Consider the following 22,396-nt stretch of genomic DNA (forward strand, 5'->3'; position numbering starts at 1 on the left):
AGTTCGATAATGAGGGAAAATTGTATAATTACCTTAAGGAATAAGTCTAGCATGTGTAAGAAATACAAAGTGAGTAGAATGATCACCGAGATTAGTTATTGGTGATAAAGTGATCACAGAAAAGATATAAAATCATGCCTATTTATGTGTTATGAGGGTAGTGTCATTGCACGAGACCCTTCCGAGTAGTGGTTAGAGACTTAGCTTACAACAATACTATAAGTGTTTTCAGGAAGTGCTTAAGAAAATAATCAAGTGTGGGAAGTATAGCTCATTAATGAGGTAGACAAGAGAACTATATTGAAAGAAGTTCACTGCTTATCCAAGGTAGAATTTCGACTTTCGGACACCAAAGATAGTGGAGTTGTTATCCTTAGTAGCCGAAGTAAAGGAGAAATGGTTTGATTATCCTTACTTGTTGTAGCTAAAAGAGGGGATTCACATGCATAACATGATGGCTTTTGAAATAGGGGGAGATGATGATACTTTGATGTACCAGGATAGATTGTGTGTTCTAACCATAGATGGACTTAGCAAGGGAGGAAAATGATAGAATTCCATATGTCCAGGTATTCTATCCACTCAGGTTCCCCAAACATGTATCATAATCTCAAGGAGACTTATTGGTGGGACGATATGAAAAAGAAGGTTGCAGACTTTGTGGCCAATTATCTGAATTATCAGCCAGTGAAAGTCGAGCAGCAGAAAACCAAGTGTTTATCTCAGAACACACACATCTTTTAGTGGAGATGGTAAATATGGACCTTATAATAAGATTATCTCCTCATTTTGAATTGAAAGCATGATTTTTATGGGCGAAGTTGTAGATTGCCAATTAGTTGGTTTGAGGTTGGAGAAATGGAAATTGCTGGGACCAGATTTGGTCAATCAGCCTATGGAGAAAGTCAAGTTGATTAAAGAGAATTTGAAGATAGCTCAGAGTCACCAAAAATCCTATTCGAGCATGAAACATAAAGACCTAGAGTTTCAAGTTGATGATTGGGTGTTTCTAAAAGTTGTGCCTATGAAAGGTGTTATAAGATTTAGAAAGAAAGGAAAGTTCAATCCTAGATACATTGGCCCATATAGGATCCTATTAAGGATCAGGTAAGTAGCTTATGAGTTAGAATTTCCACCATAATTAGTGATTGTACACCAGTATTTCACGTGTCATGTTATAAAATTCAAGTTTCCAGTATTCAAATCTCATGTCACGACATTTATGTTTCTAGTATTCAGATCTCATGTTAGAACATTCAATCCAGTTCAGTACTCAAATACTCATGTCAGTCCAGTACTCAGATATTCATGCCAGCTCAGTACCCAGATATTAATGTCACTTTAGTGATCAAATGTTCACATCAGTTCAATACTCGATTATTCGTGCCAGTTCAGTATTCATATATCCACGTTAGTTCAGAATTCATGTATCTATAATAGACAAGTGTTCATGTATATGTATCATGTTATGCGTATTATTATGCCCCATGGAGCTAGTGTTATGCTCTGTTAGATGGTAGGTATTTTGGAGAAATGTCGAAGGTAATTAACCTTTCCATTCATGCCTTATATTATAATCTCCATGTCCTTCAGTATTTACTCAGCTTAGCTCAATTATTACGTACTTATTCAGTTTGATACACATGTATTCATGATATTTCAATATTCGCATATCACCATCACACCTGTTTAATTTCCATAGATAGTCGTAGTTGCAACCAGGACCATCATTCGAGGACGAACGATCCCAAAAGAGAGATAATGTAACAACCCCTAAATTTGGCTCAGGAGTGAATGTGTTAAATGAGTGGTAAGGTTATAATTTGAACATGTGAATTCCCATCGGGATGATTATGGGTAAAATAGTTGTTTCAAAATCAAGATGGAAAGATAGGTGAATAAGATTTGACAAAATCGACTTAGTTTGCAGAAGGTTTGTCTTCCATCAAGTTTTAATGACAATGTGTAAGGAATTTAGGAAACCTCAAAGCATCAAAGTTGTAGGCCTTCGTAATAGATTTCCAACAATATATTATGAAGCCCGAACGGATCTCCGTGCAAGAAGTTATGACCAAATTACTAAAAATATACCACCCAGTTATTTTGGGCAGACAGCGAAGCGAGCTCGCTTCACCAAAGTAGACGCGGATTTTTGTCTTCCCTTGAATGCAATGGACAGTGAAACGAGGACACTTTGCAAGAGAAGACCCGCCCCAGTCCCAGCTCTTTTAAGACAATTTCAGGGTTCATTTTTCCCTATTTCTTTTGGACCAATTTGGGGGTCTTCCTCCACCCTCTCAAGACCTCCAACCCATCCTATCTTCAAGGTAAGCAATCACCATTATCTTGGTATGAATTCCATCATTTATGTACTAGTATTGATGAAATCTATACATAAAATACTTAGATCTTCAAGGGATTTCTTCAAGAACTCAAAGGAGGGTTTTGCAAGATTTCTTCCAAAAAGATAATCCTACACCCTTAGACTTAAATGTATGGATTTATTAAGGGAATACGAGTATGAATAAGTATTGGAACTCTTGGTAATCGTGATTGGAAACCATAAGTTCCCAATTTAATTACAAAACCATTATAGAGATTGAAAGATGTTTATTTAATGGATCTTTATTGATTAAGGGTGTTGTTTACCTTATGGGTGATAAAGAATAATATTGATTACAACCATTTGAGACTTTAGAATTTATCTAAGAGCAAGAGAATGTGTTATTGGGTGTAGAAACACCATTAATAAGGGCTGTGAAGCTTTATGCCACCGAGTGTTTGATAAAATTCCCAAGTGACCAAAACATAACTATTGTTGCTAATTTGGAATCCCTTTGACTTGTATTGATATAGATTAAAGTTGAAAGGGTTGGCGAATGTTGTATTATGCTCAAGAGCAAGAAGTTAAGGTATGTGAAGCTAACTTTCTATGTTTGGAAATGTTAATAATTCTCCCTACATTACGTTTCTTTTATGACGTATCAATTGCCTCAGAGATATAGTTAAGACTAGTTCCTTGAATAGTTGTAGAACTTCTGTTCTCTAGCTTCATAACTCGTTCATGACTTTCATTCTGAACGTTGTGAGCTCAGTTCGTATTCAATATAGACTTGGGCTTGATGTCCCTAAGTCTTAGTATAGCTTACTCAGCATGTCATAAACATTTGAAGTTTCAGTGTTCATAACCAGTTCAAGAATACGTGTCTCATTCTAGTCCTATTCAGTATTCCAGTATTATGTAACTCAGTTTGATTCAGTATTCCAGTATTATGTAACTCAGTATGATTCAGTAATCCACTATAATGTAACTCAGTGTGATCCAGTATTCTAGTATCATGTATCTCAGCGTGATTTAGTATTTCACTATTATGTATTACAGTATGATTCTCAGTTCATGATTTTAAATCCTTAAATGTTGAACACCTATATTTGGGCCTGAGGCCACAACTAAAACTTTATGCATATTTGGGCTTGAGGCCAGAGTTTATGCTTTATGCATTTTGGACCTGAGGTAGCAGTTATGTATACGCATACTTGGGCCCGGGCCACAGTTTGTGCACATATATATATTGGGCCTGAGGCTGTAGTTTAATCTTCAGATAAACTGGTTGTTCGTCATTCAGAAGAGGGAGTATTCATATCATTACTTCCTTTGTTCAGTTCAGTTATCAGTTATCATTACTGTTATCAGTTATCATTTCAGTTATCAATTCTCAATTATCAACTCAGTTTTAGTTTCAACATTTATAATTCTTTCTTTCAGTTGATTTACATACCGATGCAATTCAAATGTACTGACGTCCCTTTTTGCCTGGGGCCTGCATCTCACGATGCAGGTAATGACTTACATGTTGACGATTCAGAGCGCTAGGATTCTCGTACCAGCTATTGGGTGATACCCAATTCTTTCGGGGTATTATCATTACCTTACAGTCTTTCAGTATTTACAGATAGACAGTGTTTTTCAGTACTTCAATATAGGCTTCATAGACTAGAGTAACAACTAGACAGAGTCACATGCTTTTCATATTAAGCTATGTTGACTATAAATATGTTTCAAAATTGTATTAGTATTTCCGCACTTTAATTTTTTTTATTTAGACTTTCAGCATATCAACATGTGTTAGTTTATTTTCTGCAGTTAGTATGTTATGATATCATATGTTGATTCATCCAGTCAGTTGGTTCGTTGGGTCATATGTAGTCAGGCACCTAGTGCCGTGTTACGTCCAGACCCAAGTTCTGGGCGTGACATAACCAATTGTCTTGGTATCCTAATGCTACTTGCCTATTAACTTTGTAACCCCATAAGCTTTAGGCCCCCCTTGCTTCTTATTAATCTGTAACCTACCCCAATATGTTAAGTGAAAACTGCAGTCTTAACTGTTTTCTTGGATTCATACACCCTTTGTGTTGACATGTTCATTGTGTGATCACTTTGTGATGTTTGAAAATGTACTTTTCCAACCTTATTACTTTACTACTATTTTCATTGGTTGCCTCCCTATTCTGAGTCTCTAATTCTTGGCCGGCTGAAAGCCAAGGCCCTTTAAAACTCCTCTATTAACCTCCCTAGTGTGAGTACTGCTCGGGATCCAATTTGAGACCTTTGTGAAATATGACACACTAGGGTCTAAGGTTCCTTGGCACTTTGTCCTAATTACTCAGTCCCCGCATCCTTCTACCTACTAAATAAGCCAATTGGCTTGTGTAAACGACTGTTTTCTGGGTCTTTTGATCAATTATGGCTACTGGATGTGGGCTATTTTGTGCAAATAAAGATTGTTTTCTGGGTTTAGTTGGCTATGATTTCTGAGCTGTGGTGAAACCTGTATGGATACAGAATCGAAGGCCTGGTTGAGCTGGGTACACTTTGGGCCTGTCTTAGGCCCACTATAGTTATTTTGTAACTTTGTTATTTATTTCATTCATTGGGTCCGTAATAATGTTTTAATAACAATTGGGGTGTTAGTAACATTTGCAAAATGGGTATATTCTAATGTTTGTATGAAAAGGGCGAGAAATCCTGCCTATAGGTATTTAATTGGTTCAATATGTTCTACTCATATGTATTTGTTAGATAACCTGCCTATTGGACCTAGATGTTTAATTCGTTGAACATGTTCTGCGCCTAGGTGTTTTGTTAGATATCATGCCTATAAGAAATAAAATATCAATGACCATTCTTTCAATTTGCATAATTGCACCGTATTCTTTAGATACTATGACTATAGGATTATGTTCTGCTAATCTTCATCTAGAAATCATGCATATATGACTTTAATTGATCAATTTACTGTTGTTATTGTACTGCTCACCTAGAAATTATGCCAATAGGAGTTAAGTATAAAAAAATAGTTTCAATTGCTAATCGTTAGAAATCCTGCCTATAGGATACTACCACTCGCTTTAAAGTGTTAATATTGAACTTTCAAGCACTATTTAATTGCTTAGCTCTGCCGCTATTAGATAACATGCCTGTAGGATCAAACTGAGTAATTCTGAGTATCTCCAATGGGTATCACTACTAGTGCCAGTTACTGCGTAAATCACCTAGAGATCATGTCTATAGGTTTAATCACGTATAATTTGTAATTTCAATAATCAGCAGGAAATACCGGATTCCCCTAAACTCTATAGTAATTTGGAAATCACGTCTATAAAATGGCACCTTGCATTTGAAACTGCCCGCACGAAGTCACATTGAAACCATGTCTATAGGGCTTAATTGCTTTAATTTGGCTCAATTCTGAAATTGTCTAACGCTTAATATGATAATTTGTTCTCGTGCATTTGTTGTCTAAGTGTGGAGGCTAACTTGAGCCCTTAATTGCCTTTACATGTAGTCCAACTTATTTTGTATGTCGCCTAGTTTTATCATTTTGAGAAGCCTAAGTTAAGTTTAGAACTATCCAAAATAGAGGTCCAAACGCCTCATGTGCCATAGGCATGGGAGGTGTAGTGCACGCATAAGGCACAGTTTAGAATCAACTAGTACGCTCTAGGTAAAAACTTATAGATAGTAATTGGGTAGCAGTAGATGATAGTCTGTGCCCGCTGAATAATACGAGTAACACCCCATCTCGAGGGAGTTACGAAGTATTATTTATGTTGCACGGGGTGATCCTTTAGGCTAAAAAAGTTATGATCCCCCATCTTGTCTTTAAATCGATTAATGGTGTTTATTCAAGGAGTTTTGATAAAAACTACCCAAACTTCTTGTCTTTCTCTTTGTTTATTTGACTAATTCATATAATTCGAGTTCCGCCGGGGCCCACAGTTATGGACCTCGAAGAGGGCCTAACACTTATCTTCGAGGTAATTTGAGCCCTTACCCGATCTTTGGTGATGTGAACTGGTTAAACTAGAGTTATTTGCAAATAGGTGCCCTAACGCACCTCAAACCCGTTATATGGCGTCTCTCTCTTTTAATACCTTCCTTAAAAGAGTTGTCACGTGTCGAAATCCGATTTCGTGAGAAAAAGGGGTGCGAAAGCATGGCGACTCTACTGGGGATATTTTTAGGCTCTTACCATAGCGAATTTGATTTGTATGAATTAGCATTCTATGATAAACATGTCTTTTATTTTTGTTGTTACATGAATATCCTGCTCCCGTTTCCTTTTTATTGCTTCATGTACACTTTTTTCCCTGTTTTCCCTTTATTTGAATTCGTATTAATATGCAAATCTCTGCTTAATTTGTTCACAACATGCGTTTTCCTTTATTTCTAGTCATGTTTACTTGCTCCAAGACATTTTTTTGTAAGAATTGCTACATCATATCTCTCCCCACACTCACTCCCTCGTTTACTTTAATACAATTTCCACATTGCGCGCACTAACTTCTTCCTTGTTTTTCTTTCTTTTTATGTCTTTACGTTTCATTTAATACTGCATTTGCTGTTTTCATCATGCAAAATATTTGATAACGTGCGGTTTTATCTTTGCATAAAGCATAACAGCGCTTGATGAGTGTCCGTGCTCTTCCTAAATCACCCTTTAAATTTGGAAAGACTTATTTGCAGTAAAACTAGTCGATCAATGGTGCAGTCGACGGTTCTGTGCCTTTCCCTCTCAAGTTGTCCACTTGAAGATACCAGTCTAGACTATTCTAGAAACCCCCACTCTAATATTAACTGTGCATGCATCATGTCCAAACCTAGTATGGGTTAGAATGTTGTCCGCATAATAACTCGCTAAGACAAGCCTTGTCCAAAGTCCGCCGGGATTTCCATAATCCCAATGGATACAATCACAATCTGTGCATTATTTGGAGAAAACATGCCAATATATTGATCATTAACATGTAAATAGCCAAATCCGAAGGGGGAAGGGCTAACTTTATTTGTTTTGCAGAAATGAGGCACGAAGTCCCCAGGTTCAGCATGGTTCAAAATATCCCACCTTTGCTGCTAGATTGGTGGGAAAACTCTTACAAAGTGAAAAAAATCATGTGAAAAGAGTCCTTGGAAATTACCCTCCTTGTCAGAGATTCAGACGAACAATGCATTAATTGAGGCCGCCACCATGTTTTGGGATGAGAAGAGATCCTTCTTCTATTTTAGCGACATAGAAATGACTCCCCTTTTAGAAGAAATAAGAGGCTTCGCTAGGCTCCCATGGGATAGCCTTAGTTTGTTGGTACCGGAAAACTGCACTTCTCAAGGTTTCTTGAAAATGATGGATTTCAGGAAAAATGATGAGTTAGTTTGTCTGAAGAAGTCTTACATACCATTCGATTTCCTTTATGAGCATTATGGGCACAACAAGTCATATCGCCTTTATCATGATGAGTTTGCCATCACTAATTTGGGTTGGACTCACCGTCGAGCTTTTGTATTCATTGTTTGTTTTCTGGGGATGCTGGTATTCCAATACAGGAAGAAAGGATCCACACTCACCTATATATGGTCACTAAGACATTAATGGAGGGGATTGAGAGGAAAACTTATACTATTGTCCCTATGATTTTGGCAGAGATATACCGAGCCTTCGGCCGTTGCAAAAAGGGATATAGACATTTCAAGGGTTGCAATATGTTGCTGCAAGTATGGCTGTTAGAACACCTTTAGAGAGGAGAATACCGTCAAGAACTTCCACGACGACCATGGAATGACCACATAGCCTATCATCATCCGAAGAGAATGACTTTGATCCCAAACAGGTTTGTGCAACCGGAAAATGCTGTGAGTTGGGTACATTTCTTTAGTAATTTGACTGATGACAAGGCATTGGATGTTTGAGTGGTTCTCTAGTAGTGAATTCATCATCAAGTCAAGATATGCTCCTCATCTTGTGTTAATCGGATTGAGGGGATCTACCTTTATGCTCCTATAAGGGTTATGAGGCAAGCTGGGAGAAAATAGGTTATACCCCGAGTTTCCAACATGGTTCAGTACATACCAGACTTCCATGGTAACTCCATTCCATTCAAGTTCGAGGCACATCACATGTGGCATCAAAAGATCATTGTGGAGAAAGATACCATTGAGCCAGATCGGTATCACGCCACCCACAGTATTTCTATCCATCATGGTTGGTAGATAATATAGCAGGGGATGTCAATCCAGGAATTAATCTGAAGAATAGGGTTATAGATGACGTTGCTAAAGCACAAGTCAAACACATGATGTTGCACAAAAGGGTTTTCGAATCTGAAGCCAGACATTTGGAACAACATAAAGTGGATATGGAAGCAATCAATGAGTGGAATGAAATCGTTACTAAATCAACAAAAAGTCTGGAATATTTGGAGCAGGGGTTGATAGATCTTGAAGGGAAGATGAGGAAAAGGATCTCGAACTGTCAGAATGTAGAGAGCAACGAAGGAGGGCTCTAGAAAGGGCATATCTGCTGCTGGACATGCGCGACCTGGGGAATCTGATTGATGGAGCCAAGAAGGCCAAGCATGGAGAAGGACTCTCTGGGGACAAATAGATTAGGAATGATGTTTTTACTTGCTTTCTAGAATCGTTTTAAATTTTGATTGTAATAAGGAAAATGCCATTAGTGGCTCTTTATAATTATCGTCGTTTTAGTAGAGATTTGGTTCATTCATCATATTAATGAATGACACAGTTATTGGCATCAATATTCTCCAAATATATATGTTGCTTAGGCCTACCTCAGCCACAATGAGGTCCCCAAACTAGGACGCGAATCTATAATTCTGCAATACGTGTTTAAATACTGCAAATATCCTTTTAACATTCCTTACTAACTTGTTTACCTTTTTTCCCTTCTTTTCATTATTTATTCCCATCCCTAAAGGTTGGTTCGTGCATAGTGGCATCATCAACATGTCATACCAGATATAGAGGTCCTCCACCACCTCCTCCTCCAAGTGATCCTAAAATCAAGGGAAAAGCAACGCTACGCTTGTAGAGAATGTCAAGACTTTGGATGGTCGGAGTACTCTGGCACAGAATGATTTGGTCTAACGGCTAGAACAGAAAATATTGGAGTTACAAAGGAAACTTGAGCAGGTCTGGAACTTAGCAAACCTTTCCCTTACCCTGAACGTCCCCGACGTCAACCAACAAAAGGCCTAAAAACCAACACCTCCCCAGAACATACAAAACCAACAAAATTCTCCCGCACCTCATGCCACACCTCCTCAAAATCCTAATCTTCCTACAGTACCGACCCCTCCACAACACCATCACCATCCATCCTAGTATCCACAAACCACCACCTACTACAACTAAACCATCGACCATCACTACGCCCAAATTCCTCGAGTCCATCAAAGCAACCCCATATATGTGAAAACCTTACCCCACACTCCACAACAGACCCTGTACACAATAGAGTCTGCCGAGAAGGACCTGCTCATCAAGAACATGGAAGAGGAACTCAATAAAATTACTAGTTGAGAAAAGGTGTTGAAGGCAATGAAGGCATCAAAGGTTTGAATTACGAGGATTTGTGTATTCAGCCGGACGTAGAGCTACTAGAGGGTTACAAACCTCATATGTTTGAAATGTTTGACGGGAATGGTGATCCGAAGGTACACTTGAGAACATATTGTGACAAGTTCGTAGGGGTTGGTAAAAATAAAAGAATTCGCATGAAGTTGTTTATGAGGAGTCCCACTGGAGACGCCCTGTCCTGGTACATCAGTCAAAACCCAAAGAAATGGGTTAACTGGGTAAGCACAGTGTCAGATTTTATGAATCGGTTCAGGTTCAATTCAAAAAATGTGCCAGACGTCTTCTACATTCAGAATCTTAAGAAGAAGCCAACAAAAACTTTTCACGAGTATGCTACTCAGTGGGGGTCTGAAGCTGCAAAAGTAAGGCTAGCACTGGAAGAAGAATAGATGAATATGTTCTTTATCCGAGCTCAGAATTCACAGCATTATAAGAGACTGATGGTTATTAAGAACCATAAATTTTCTGACATCATCATGTTAGGAGAAAGAATAGAAGAGGGGATTAAGAACGAAATGATGACAAATTTTGAGGCACTCCAGGCTAAAAACAAAACCTTGCAGTTGGGCGGTATTTCTAAAAAGAAGGAAGTAGGGGTAGTGATGGTGGCCCAAGGTCCAAAGTCTCCTCTCACATACCAAACACCCCCACCCACATATCAGCCTTCGCCTCCCAGATACCAACAACCTGCTGCCGCTTACCATACTTATAACACCCAGCCAACATACTACCACTCCCCACCAGCCTGCCAAAATTACCAAAAACCTAGAACGAATTTCGACCCAGACCGCCCAGATAATACACCCCTATTGCTGAACCCATCGACCAATTGTATGAAAGAATGAACGCTGCCGGTTATGTTACTCCTATTCCCGCCGTTGCCAGGGAAAACTCCTCTCAGTGGGTGTGTACAAACAAGACATGTTCCTACCACTCGGGCATGAAGGGTCATATTACCGATGAATGTCGCACTTTGAAGGATAAGATCCAGACATTGATTGACACCAAGGTTATACAAGAAAAAGAGGGTACACCTAATGTCCACAACAATCCTCTCCCAAATCACAAGGGGTGAGGGGGTAAATGTGATAGAAACCGATGAAGAATGGGATCCGGAAGGGTCAATTGGACTCATTGGTGCAGGGGATGAACCTAAAATACCTCCAGTCACTCTCATACCTATTATGGTGTAGATTCAGTCTCTAATTGAGGTTGAATTAGCCGCACCGACTCCATTTGGGGTTTAAGTAACAACATCCTCAGCCACGCCAACTCCATTTGAGGTGAAAGTGACCACACCCTTCACCATGACGGTAGCACCTACACATTCCTTTAAATCCAATGTTATACCTTGGGACTATGCTGTAGAAGCGAGAAGGAAAGGAAAAGGGAAAATGGAGGAGCCAGGTGTAGCACAAGGCATGACTAGAACTAGTAGGGTTTACACGCCCGAGCATTTGGGTGGAACGAGTAAAGAGCCACCTCCAAGCCACCTATCATTAAAATTGGGCCGGACGATCTTTGGAGGAAAAGTGTTGGCAAGAGAATATTCTATGGTTGATCATCTGAACATAACCCCTGCTCAGATATCCAATTTTTCATTACTACAGAATTCAGAGGCGCATAGGAATGCGTTGATGAAAGCGTTGACCGAAGCTTATGTAAGGGCAAGTATTGGAGAGCCACAAGATCACTTTTTATGAAGAGAACTGCCACCGGAAGGACTAAGTCACAACAGGGCACTACATATCACAGAGTAGTTTGAGGACAAATTTATCGCTAGGGTCTTTGTTATGCCCTGCAGTATTACGTATTACGCCCTACAATATTATATTACGATAATGTTACGCTCTGCAGTATTATAATACGATGAAGTTTCGCCTTGAAGTATTACATTATGATGATGTTACGCTCAACAGTATCTTATTACGATAATGTTACACCATGTAGTATTATATGTGAAATTGTCATAAGATAATTGACCTCAGTTCAAGGACAAGATTATTTTGAGATTATAAGCATTATGCTATTTCAAACAAGTGATGAGTAAATTCGTGAAGTTGAGAGAGTAAGTAAATCGAAGAAAATGAATTTCGCCGAAGTTTGATATTTGGGATAAATTACGGCCCAAGCAAAAATACCCGGTATTTATGAACTAGTGCCATACAAGGTACCACATGGCCATGATAGTAAGATGTACAAAGTGTGTTAAAAGTGAGTAGTATTTTAAGTAATTTGAGATAATTCTTAATTACGTGAATTATTGGCTAATGGGGGAATTAGCAAGTTAATGAAAATTAGTGGGTAATTAATTAATAATCTTGGATATGGCCAAGCTAAGACCAATGTGGCAGCCCTCATTCCAAGATTTGTGACTCTTACATTTGGAATGAAAGGTGGCACATGTAAGTAGGTTGTGTGGCTTTGTCACTAGCATGTGGGGCATACCCAAATATTAGAGATAACCCTCATAATTTAATTCTAATTTCTTAAGGAACATTTTCAACCAAACTTGCCATTTCATGTAACGTTAAATCCTAATCTCTCAAGGAGAGTTTCAGCTAAGCTGTTGCTAAGTTCTTAAGGAAAGGGTTCGACCAAGATTTTCATGGCATAGCAACGTGGTTGCTTCGAGCTTTTCATATGACTTGTTCCGTATTTTGTCGAAACTAACGTCTGTTAGAGGATTGTCAAGAGAATCAATTCAGGTATGTTAAGGCTATCATTTTTTTCTTTTGGCATGATCTACACGACACAAACGAAATGAGCAAATACACAATTTCCATAAATGACTCTATTCATAGAAATACTAGAGATGCTTATATTCTTAATTCCCCGTGTGTCATATTATTCTATCATCTGTTCATGGGTCTCAGAAAATACGTAAGTTGATAAAGTTTATTTCATGATATTAATCAGAGGTATAATGGTCTTATGACATTCCGAAAGATTTTATTGACGTACTTTTCATGCATTGCATTCATTTATACATATAAATTGACCCATGACTAGACGACGTTATATATGCGTGTATATATATATATATATATGGGATATGAGAAAAGGTTACAACATTATATACGCACCACCACCTGATCAGCTGGTATACGTTGATGATTTGCCCACAGTGGTCGAGATGATGTGATGGGATGCCCTCAGAGGCTTGATTATGTTATGAACACATGTACCTATGTACGACATAATATGCATACACAAATGCACGACACTATAAGTATTTCATTATTTACAGAGTTATCAGATTTACAGGTTCAGTCATTTACTCCATGATTCTTCCATGTCTTTTATTTACTTATTTATGTGCCTTACATACTCGGTACATTATTCATACTGACATCCTTTGTTGGGGACACTGCGTTTCATGCCCGCAGGTCCCGATAGACAGGTCGAGAGTCCTCCAAGTAGGATATCAGCTTAGAGAAAGATGTTGGTGCACTCCATTTGCTCCGGAGTTGTTTGTTTGGTCAGTATGATTTAGATGTGTATTGTTTAGTATGGCAAGACCCTATCACGACCTTTGTGATACTATGTATTCTTAGAGGCTTATAGACAGATGTTATGTATACGGATTGTATGGCCTTGTCGGCCAATGTTTTGATTCTACAAATGATCATATTGGCTTTATAGGCCCGTATGTCACATGTATAAGATTTTATATCAGATTGGGTCCTCGTATATTGAGTATTTCTTTGTGTTTATTCTAGTTAGCCCATGACGGCCCATTTGGCCCATTTACCAATAAGAGTACTATAAGAAAGATATATATGTTGGTACTCGGTTGAGTAAGGTACTGGGTGCCCATTATGGCCTATCGATTTGAATCGTGACAAAAGTGGTATCAGAGTAGTTCTGTCCTAAGGAGTCTACAAGCCGTGTCTAATAGAGTCTTGTTTATGGATGTGTCGGGCACCACACTTATAAGCAGGAGGCTACAGGGCATTTAGGACTTCCACTCTTTCTTCTTACTCTTGATCGTGTGGTAGAGCTTAGTTGTAAGAACTCAATCTCCTAATCTCTATCTTATTCATAATACGACGATGCCTACATCCAAAAAGACGCTTGGTAAGAGATATAGACGTGGAAGAGTTGAGTCAGAGGAACTTGATTTTTGCATCATGATTATGATGAATAAATGTAAGGTCTTCAGTAGATCATGTATGCGTAAGATCCTTGGTAAGGATCCCTAAGGCAAGAATACTTATCCACTCTTATGGTAAAAAGGAATAACAGAATAGGAAGGAAGACACAAGTTTCAGCAAGTAAAAGAAGCAGGGTGAAGAAGGGTACGAGGTACCCAGTTAATAAAGATTATCATTATTTACCATTCAGGAAGGGAGATATAAGCATTTTGAGTTACCTTGAACATTGACAGAGGTGTGTACAATTAGTCACACCCATCTCAATTATGCTCCATGGGATCCAACAAATATAGTTTGAGAGAAGTATGAGATATCAGGATCCAGCTGGGGTTAAAGTAACCCAAAATATTAGATGGATTGTTAGCATTAACTGACATTCCGAAGGATATTGTGAATGTGCTAATAGATCTCCTAATGAGATACCCAAAAGGTGCACTCTAAAATAGTACAGCTAGATATATGTACTGCAAAGATAGTCACTGAAGCCTCGAAGAAATAAATATTACCTTAGTATGGCTCCCATCCCTAGTAGAGAAAGAATGTTAGGAAACTCGAAGAGCTAGTAGGTGGAGCAAGGGGAGATAAAAGCAAAAGAATGTCTTGTTCGAGTTTTCGGAATAAAGTAATAGATATAAATGTTAGCTGGAAATAAGAAGAGAGTTAATGAAGCATCATGAGTAAGATGTGTGTCACGACCCAAACCGATGGGCCGCGACGGGCACCCAGTACCATACTCGACCGAGTACCCACATAATGTATCTTTCTTATTACATCATTATATACACGTGACATATGGGCCTAATAGGCTAACATAATCATTTACGAACTCAAACATAGGCCGACATGGCCGTACAATCTTTCACGTATATGTCACGACCTAGATTTCCCACCCTCGGGAGTCATGATGACACCTACTATTAGGAGTTAGGCAAGCCAATTAATTATTATCTCTTTCAGCAAACATCGACAATATTAAAACAATGTGACATTTAATATATAAGCGGAAGTTTTAAATATAAATAAACTGAAAGCAAGTGCGGAAATTCAATTACAAACTCTACCCAAGACTGGAGTCACTAACTCACGAATGTCTATAGAATACTAAATACAAAGTCTTAATAAAAACACAATACTGTTCATTCCGGTAGAAGGATAACAAACGAAAACAAAGATAGAAGAGACTCCAGGCCATGCGGACGTCAACAAGGCTACCTCGAAATATCTGGACTGAAGTCAGCTCCCAAAGCTCCTACTACGGTCCAAAAGCTGCTCCGGCTCCGTGATCTGTGTAAAAGAGCACAGAAGTGTAGCATCAGCACAACCGACCCCATGTGCTGGTAAGTGCCTGGACTAACCCCAGTGAAGTAGTGACGAGGCTAGACAGGACTACCAAACAAACCTATGCAGTTCAATATATATATATATATAAAAGAATACAAAAATTAACCAGTCAAGAGGGAGGGGAGCATGCTGTGGTGGAGATAACAGTCCGGATATAAAATCAACAAGTAGAAAATGAAGCTATACAACTACAATAATCACGAGAACAGGAAAATCAACAAATTGCATGGCACCGTCCTTCGTGCTTTTACTCTCGTTCTTACCAAAACAATCAAATAAAGTGCACGACATCAACCTTCGTGCTTTTCCTCACATAAACACTCATATCATGGCACGGAATGATCCTTCATGCAATGGTAATCAAATCAGGGCACAGAATGTTCCTTCGTGCATAAATAAACAAAACATGGCACGGAATGTTCCTTCGTGCATTAACATATTCTCAACATAAATCATGCACGACATCAAACTTCGTGCCTTATCACTCTTCCTCACCCAAGAAACAATCAAATCCAAATAGGGTGGGGGGATAGATAAACAGTAATAGAAGTCCCAGCAAGGGAAACACAGGTAAATAGTTAAATCTCGATAAGGTAACAACAACAATAACTTTCACATCCCGGCAAGGGAGATAATCAATATACGAATACAACCCGACAAGGGAATGATCACATCTCTTCCTTTTTCTTTCTTTTCTTACTCAATAATTACTTTATCATTTGAGCCAACGCTCCAAAGAGTTTACAATTCCAAATTTTTTCTCATACTCTTCATATTATATAGAAATCACCAGTTAAGCAAGGAAGAGTCACAACAAAATCAGAATAAGCACAAATAAGGACTCACGATCATGCTAGACACCAGTGTATAGATACTCGTCACCATGCATTTATACCGTACTCGACAATTAGCAATTAGCAAACAATACTCTAATCCTATTCCCTCAAGCCAAAGTTAGATCAAACACTTACCTCAACTTCCACGACTAAATCAATCCACAATGACCGCTTTCCCTCTCAAATTCGGCTCCAGCCCAATAAAATCTATGAAATAATGACTTTATAATATCAATAATAGCTAAAAAAACCAAACCCAATTCCTAGATATAGATTCCCAACCTTTCTTCCAAAAATTCCAAAATCGACCCCGGGCCTGCTTGGTCAAAACACGAGGTTCGAACCAATATCATATCACTCATTCCCCCACGAGCTCGAATATACAATTTGTTTTTCAAATTCGACCCCAAAACAAGGTCTAAATCGAAGAAAATCGAAAAACCCTAACTCTACTCATTTCCCCCAATGTCAACCCTAGATTATATGATTTAGGCTTAGAAACTCACTAATTTATGAAGGAAAAGTGAAGGAAACGAGTGGGAATTTACTTACCCATGTGGTCTTGAATAATAGGGGCTTCAATGGAGTCCTAGAGCTTGGGGAAAAAGAGAGCTCGTATGAAATTTGGAATAAAACCCGTCACTCTTTCTGTTTTGGCATTAAAAATCGCGGGGAAAAAATGCCCTTCGCGTTCTCGGGAAGGGGGCCGCGTTCGCGAAGGGTAAACCAGGTAAGCATCGCGGACGCGTGGAGTCAAGCGCGAACGCATAGAAGGAATGTACTGGGGGTCCAAGGTTTGTTATATGCGAACGCGTTGAGGGCCACGCGAACGTTGTGAAGGGATCAACAAAGCTATGCGTTTGCGGACGGTGGAATGCGAACGCGAATGCGAAGAGGAAGTTAATGGGATCCTATTTTTGGCTTACACGATCGCGAGGTTCAAGACGCGAACGCGAAGAAGGAAGACTCAGTACTACGCGAATGCTAGAGGAAGGGTGCGATCGTGAAGAAGGAAATCCCTGTGCTCAAATACCAGATTTTTTGCACCTTTCTAAGTTCAAAAACCATACCGAAACACCTCCAAAACACTCCCGAGCCCTCGGGGCTCCTAACCCAACACATATACACTAACTCAACAACACCCTACGAACTTAACCGTGCGATCTAATCGCCAAAATAACATCATAAACGTGGAATTAAACCTTAAAATCAACACTTTTTCATCAAACTTCTTAAACTTTCATTTTTTATAGATATTTAGGCCTAAAACACGTCAAACGACATCCGATTTCAACCAAATTACACAAAAACGTCTTAAACCACATATAAGACCTGTACCGGGCGCCAGAACCAAAATACGGGCTCGATACCTTCACGTTCTAATCCATTTTCATTTCAAATTTCCATATAAATTTCAGAAAAACAATTTCCTTTAAAATTCATTTCTCTAGCTCGGGACCTCGGATTTCAATTTCGGGCATACGCTCGAGTCCCATATTTTTCTACGGACCCTCCGGGATCGTAAAATCATAGGTCCGGGTTCGTTTACCCAAAATGTTGACCAAAATCAACTTTAATCATTTGATAGCCAAAATTTAGCAATTTTCACAGAATATTTAACATATAAGCTTTCCAGCTACGCGCTCGGACTGCGCACACAAATTGAGGCAAGTAAAAATGAGGTTTTCAAGGCATCGAAAACACAAAAGGAGAGAGAAAACATGTGATGAACCTTTGGGTTATCATAGTATATGACATAGGTCTACAACCTCTAAGAGTACATAAGTGTCACAAAGGTCGGGACAGAGTCCTGCCAAACCAAACAATAGACGTCTAAATCATACTGACCAAATATGCAACTCCAAAGCAAATGGAGCACACCAACATCTTCCGCTAAGCTGATAGCCTACTTGGAGGGCTCTCGACCTGTCTATTAGGACATGCGGGTATGAAGCGCAACATCCCCAGGCAAAAGGAACGTCAGTACGAATAATGTACCGAGTATGTAAGGCATGTAAATAAGTACATAAGAGACATGCAGAAAATATGGAGTACATGACTCAACTTGTAAGTCTGAATAACTTTGTAAATCATAAATTACTTTTAGCGTTATGCATATGCGTTTGAATATCATGTCATATACATGTTTCATAATATCATTAGCCTCTGAGGGCATCCCATCATATCATATATGCCATTATGGGCAAAATTATCATCGTATACCAGCTGATCAGGTGGTGGTGCTTATATAACGCCATAACCTTTCCCATATCCCATATACATATATCTACATACATACATATATACGCATATATAATACCGTTTGGATATATACATATATATATGCGTATGTAATGCCATTTGAATAAATATCCATATATGCGTATATAACGCCGTTTGAATCATATTTCAGCCACTGTGGGAAACATCATCTTCATATACCAGTTGATCAGGTGGTGGTGCGTATATAATGCCGTAACCTTTCCCTATATCTCATATACATATATTTACATATATACGTATATATAACGTCATCTGGTCATGGGTCAATGCACATGTATAAATGAGTGAAATGCATGAAAAATACATAATAATCTCGATATTCCTTCTGGATAAACTTTTCCAACTGCGTATTATGCTGAAACCCATGAACAAAAGATAATAATAATTCTCATGGGGAATCAAGAATATAGACACCACTACTATTTCTATGAATAGAGTAACTTATAGAAAATAATGTATTTGCTCGTTTCTTCAGTATAATTTGGACCATGCCAAAAGAAAGAAGGGAGGACATTAACATATCTGGAGTAGGGAAAACTCCGTATGAAACTTTGTTGAAGCAAAATCACGTTGCAGATTATTTCACTTTGTCAAGGATTCATGTGAAATCTTGTTTAAGAATTTCATCCATACTTAGCAAGCCAATCAATATTATCCCACTTTAAATCCAATGTAAATCTTAATTAGCATCTGATCTAACGCCTTGAAGAAGTAAATAAACAAGTCCAAGATTTTGAATCCATTATACTATGTCATACTTAATAAAATGATAAATCTTAGATATTCCAATAAATTCTTGCACCCCTTTGGCTGAAATTCCTCAAGAAAGAAACCTTTTTTATTTTTTTCGGAGGTAAGAAAATGAAAGGAACACTTAAATTTAGATAATTTAATCACGACTTACACCAAGAATAGGAGAAAACGTTAAAAGGGCAAAAAAAAATGGGGTTGCTGATAGCAGTAGTCATAGGTAATAATTTTGCATTGAACTTTAGGTGGCTTACACATTTTATCCACTAAGACATATGGCTAATTAGTCATATGTTTGCATGGTGTACTACTGCCACGTTCATGCTTTGCATAATTGATTAAAATTTTGTCCGTTTATTTGTGATGACCCAAAGGGTCATCACTGTAATTCTCCCTTTCTCCGTGCTTCCGAGGCCTTGAAAACCTCACTTTTAGTTGCCTCAATTTGCGTGTGCAGTCCAGGCGCGAAGCCGGAAATTTTTTATGTTAAAATATGTGAATTCTGTGGAAAATTTGAAGAATTTTGATATTAATATTGATATAGTTGACTTTGGTCAACATTGTGGGTAAATGGACCCGGACCCATGATATGATGGTCCCGGAGGGTCCGTAGGAAAATATGGGACTCGGGCGTATTCCCGGAATCGAAATCCGAGGTCCCAAGCCAGAGAAAGGAATTTTTCCGTGAAATTATTTTCTGAAAATGTTTAAGGAAAATGAAAATAAAATTTGATCAAAAAGTAATGGTATCGCACTCGGTACAGGTCATATATGTGGTTTAAGCGCTTCTTGTAAAATTTGGTCGAAATCGGACGTCGTTTGACGTGTTTCGGATCTTGATATCTAAAGTTAGAAGTTTTTGAAGTTGAAATGGAAAATGATGATGGGGTTTAATTCTTTGAATTTGATGTTGCTTTGGCGATTTGATCACTCGACTAAGTTCATAGGTTGTTATTGAGTTAGTGTGTGTGTTTGTTTGGGAGCCCCGAAGGTTCGGGAATGATTTCGGGGGTGGTTCGGGATGTTTTTGCACTTGAAAATGCATCAGAAAATCTGGTATGTTGCAGACAGCTTTTTCCTCTTCGCGAACGCGGCACTCGGCTCGCGTTCGCATAGCCCAACTTCTTTTACCCTTCGCGTTCGCGTCCAAGTCCATGCGATCGCCTAGCTTCACTGTCCCTCTTCATCGCGTTCGCGGATAGTATCCCGCGTTCGCGTAGAGCAAACTCCAGGACCCCCTGCCTTCCTTCTTCGCGTTCGCATAGGCTCGATCGCGAACGCAATAGCTCCCAAACTTCCTTCATCGCGAACGCGACCCAGGTGTCGCGAACGCGTAGAACAAATTGCTTCAGTGAATTAAATTAAAACCAGAACAGTCCACTTCATGAATTTCACACTTTTCTCTCATGGACCTTTCTTCTTCACCCTCCATTGACGAGTTCCAAGCTTACTTTCCTCCATAACTCTTTGGGTAAGTATTCTTAACTTCATTTCCTCATTATTTCTTCATCTAATTATTAATTTCCTAGCCCTAAATCATAAAATCAAGGTAGAATTTAGGGGATTTGGGTAGAACTAGGGCTTTTGGGAATTTGGGCAATTCAACCTCAATTTGAGGTCGAATCTTAAAGCAAATTATATATTTGAACTCATGGGGTTATGGGTGATTGGGTTTTGGTCCAAGCCTCGAGTTTGGACCCTTTGGGCCCGGGGTCGAATTTTGGTATTTTTGGAAGAATGATAGAAAATTCATTTCTAGGCTATGAAATTGTGTTTTTAAGCCATTATTGATAATATTTAACTAATTATGGCTAGATATCGTTGTTTCGGAGTTGGATTCTAGAGGAAAGGCGGTGTTAGAGGCTTGATTGCTATTTTCGGACCGAGGTAAGTGTTTGTTCTAATTTTGTCTTGAAGGATTACGATTAGGATATTATTCGGTACTTGCTAATTGTGGAGTACGGTGTATAAGTATGGTGACGGTTACCTATGCACTGGAGTCTAGCATGACCGTGGGTCTTAAATGTGTTGAATTCGGACTTAATGATACACTTCTTGCTTGGTTGATAAGTATAATATGAAAAGTGAATAATTGAGGAAAGTTTGTGATTAGTTTGTCATCTGGAGTATTGTCTCGGACTAGAATTTGCTATTTGAGGAGTAAATAATTAAAAAGGAAGCGTTGTGAATATTCCCTTGCCGGGATTTAAGTATTTATTGTTTCCTCTCTTGCCGGGATGTTTGATCTGTTAATTGTGTTCCCTCGCCGGGACTCCTTGCATATTGTTGTTGCTCCCTTCACATTTGAGTTGCGATTGTTGTTTGGGTGAGTTCATATTGGTAAATGTTGAGGATCGGGTTGCTCGCCGCAACAGATATATTTGAGGATCGGGTTGCTCGCCGCAACGGATATTTTTGAGGATCGGGTTGCACACTGCAACGGAGTATGGACTGAGTATGTTGTTTTCATATGCAGAGATTTCCTGTGTTTTCTTATCAGATGTTATTGTTCTGTTTCATTTGTTTACCAATGAATTTCTATGTTTAGATTGTCGTACCCCACATCATGTTTCCCCTCCCTTTAATTGTTTACTTTAGTATATTTCCTGTTATTGCACATATATCTGTACAAGTTATTTGTGGTAGGTCCTGTCTAGCCTCATCACTACCTCGCCGGGGTTAGGCCAGACACTTACCAGCACATGGGGTCGGTTTTGCTGATGCTACGCTCTGTGCATTTCTTTTGCACAGATCATGACTCAGCTTTCGAACCACAGCAGTACTAGATCGGGAGCAGACCTTAAGTCCAGGGACTCTTGAGGTAGCCTCGCTGACGTCCGCAGGCCCGGAGTCTCTTCTATCATTATTCAGTTTGTTAGTTTTGTATTGAAACAGACTGTTGTGATTTCTTTCAGACGTTTGTATTTAGTAACTCTTAGAAGTTCGTGAGTACTGTGATACCAGTGTTGGGTAGAGGATTTGTTAAATTTCCACATTTATTTCAGTAAAATTATAATTGAGACTTCCGTTTTAGTGTTAAATGTTTTAATATTGTTAATGTTGTTGATTGTTCGTTAAAGAAGTATATGGTA

This window comes from Nicotiana sylvestris, chromosome 11 (assembly GCF_000393655.2).
Source record: "Nicotiana sylvestris chromosome 11, ASM39365v2, whole genome shotgun sequence".
In the NCBI taxonomy this organism is placed as follows: domain Eukaryota; kingdom Viridiplantae; phylum Streptophyta; class Magnoliopsida; order Solanales; family Solanaceae; genus Nicotiana; species Nicotiana sylvestris.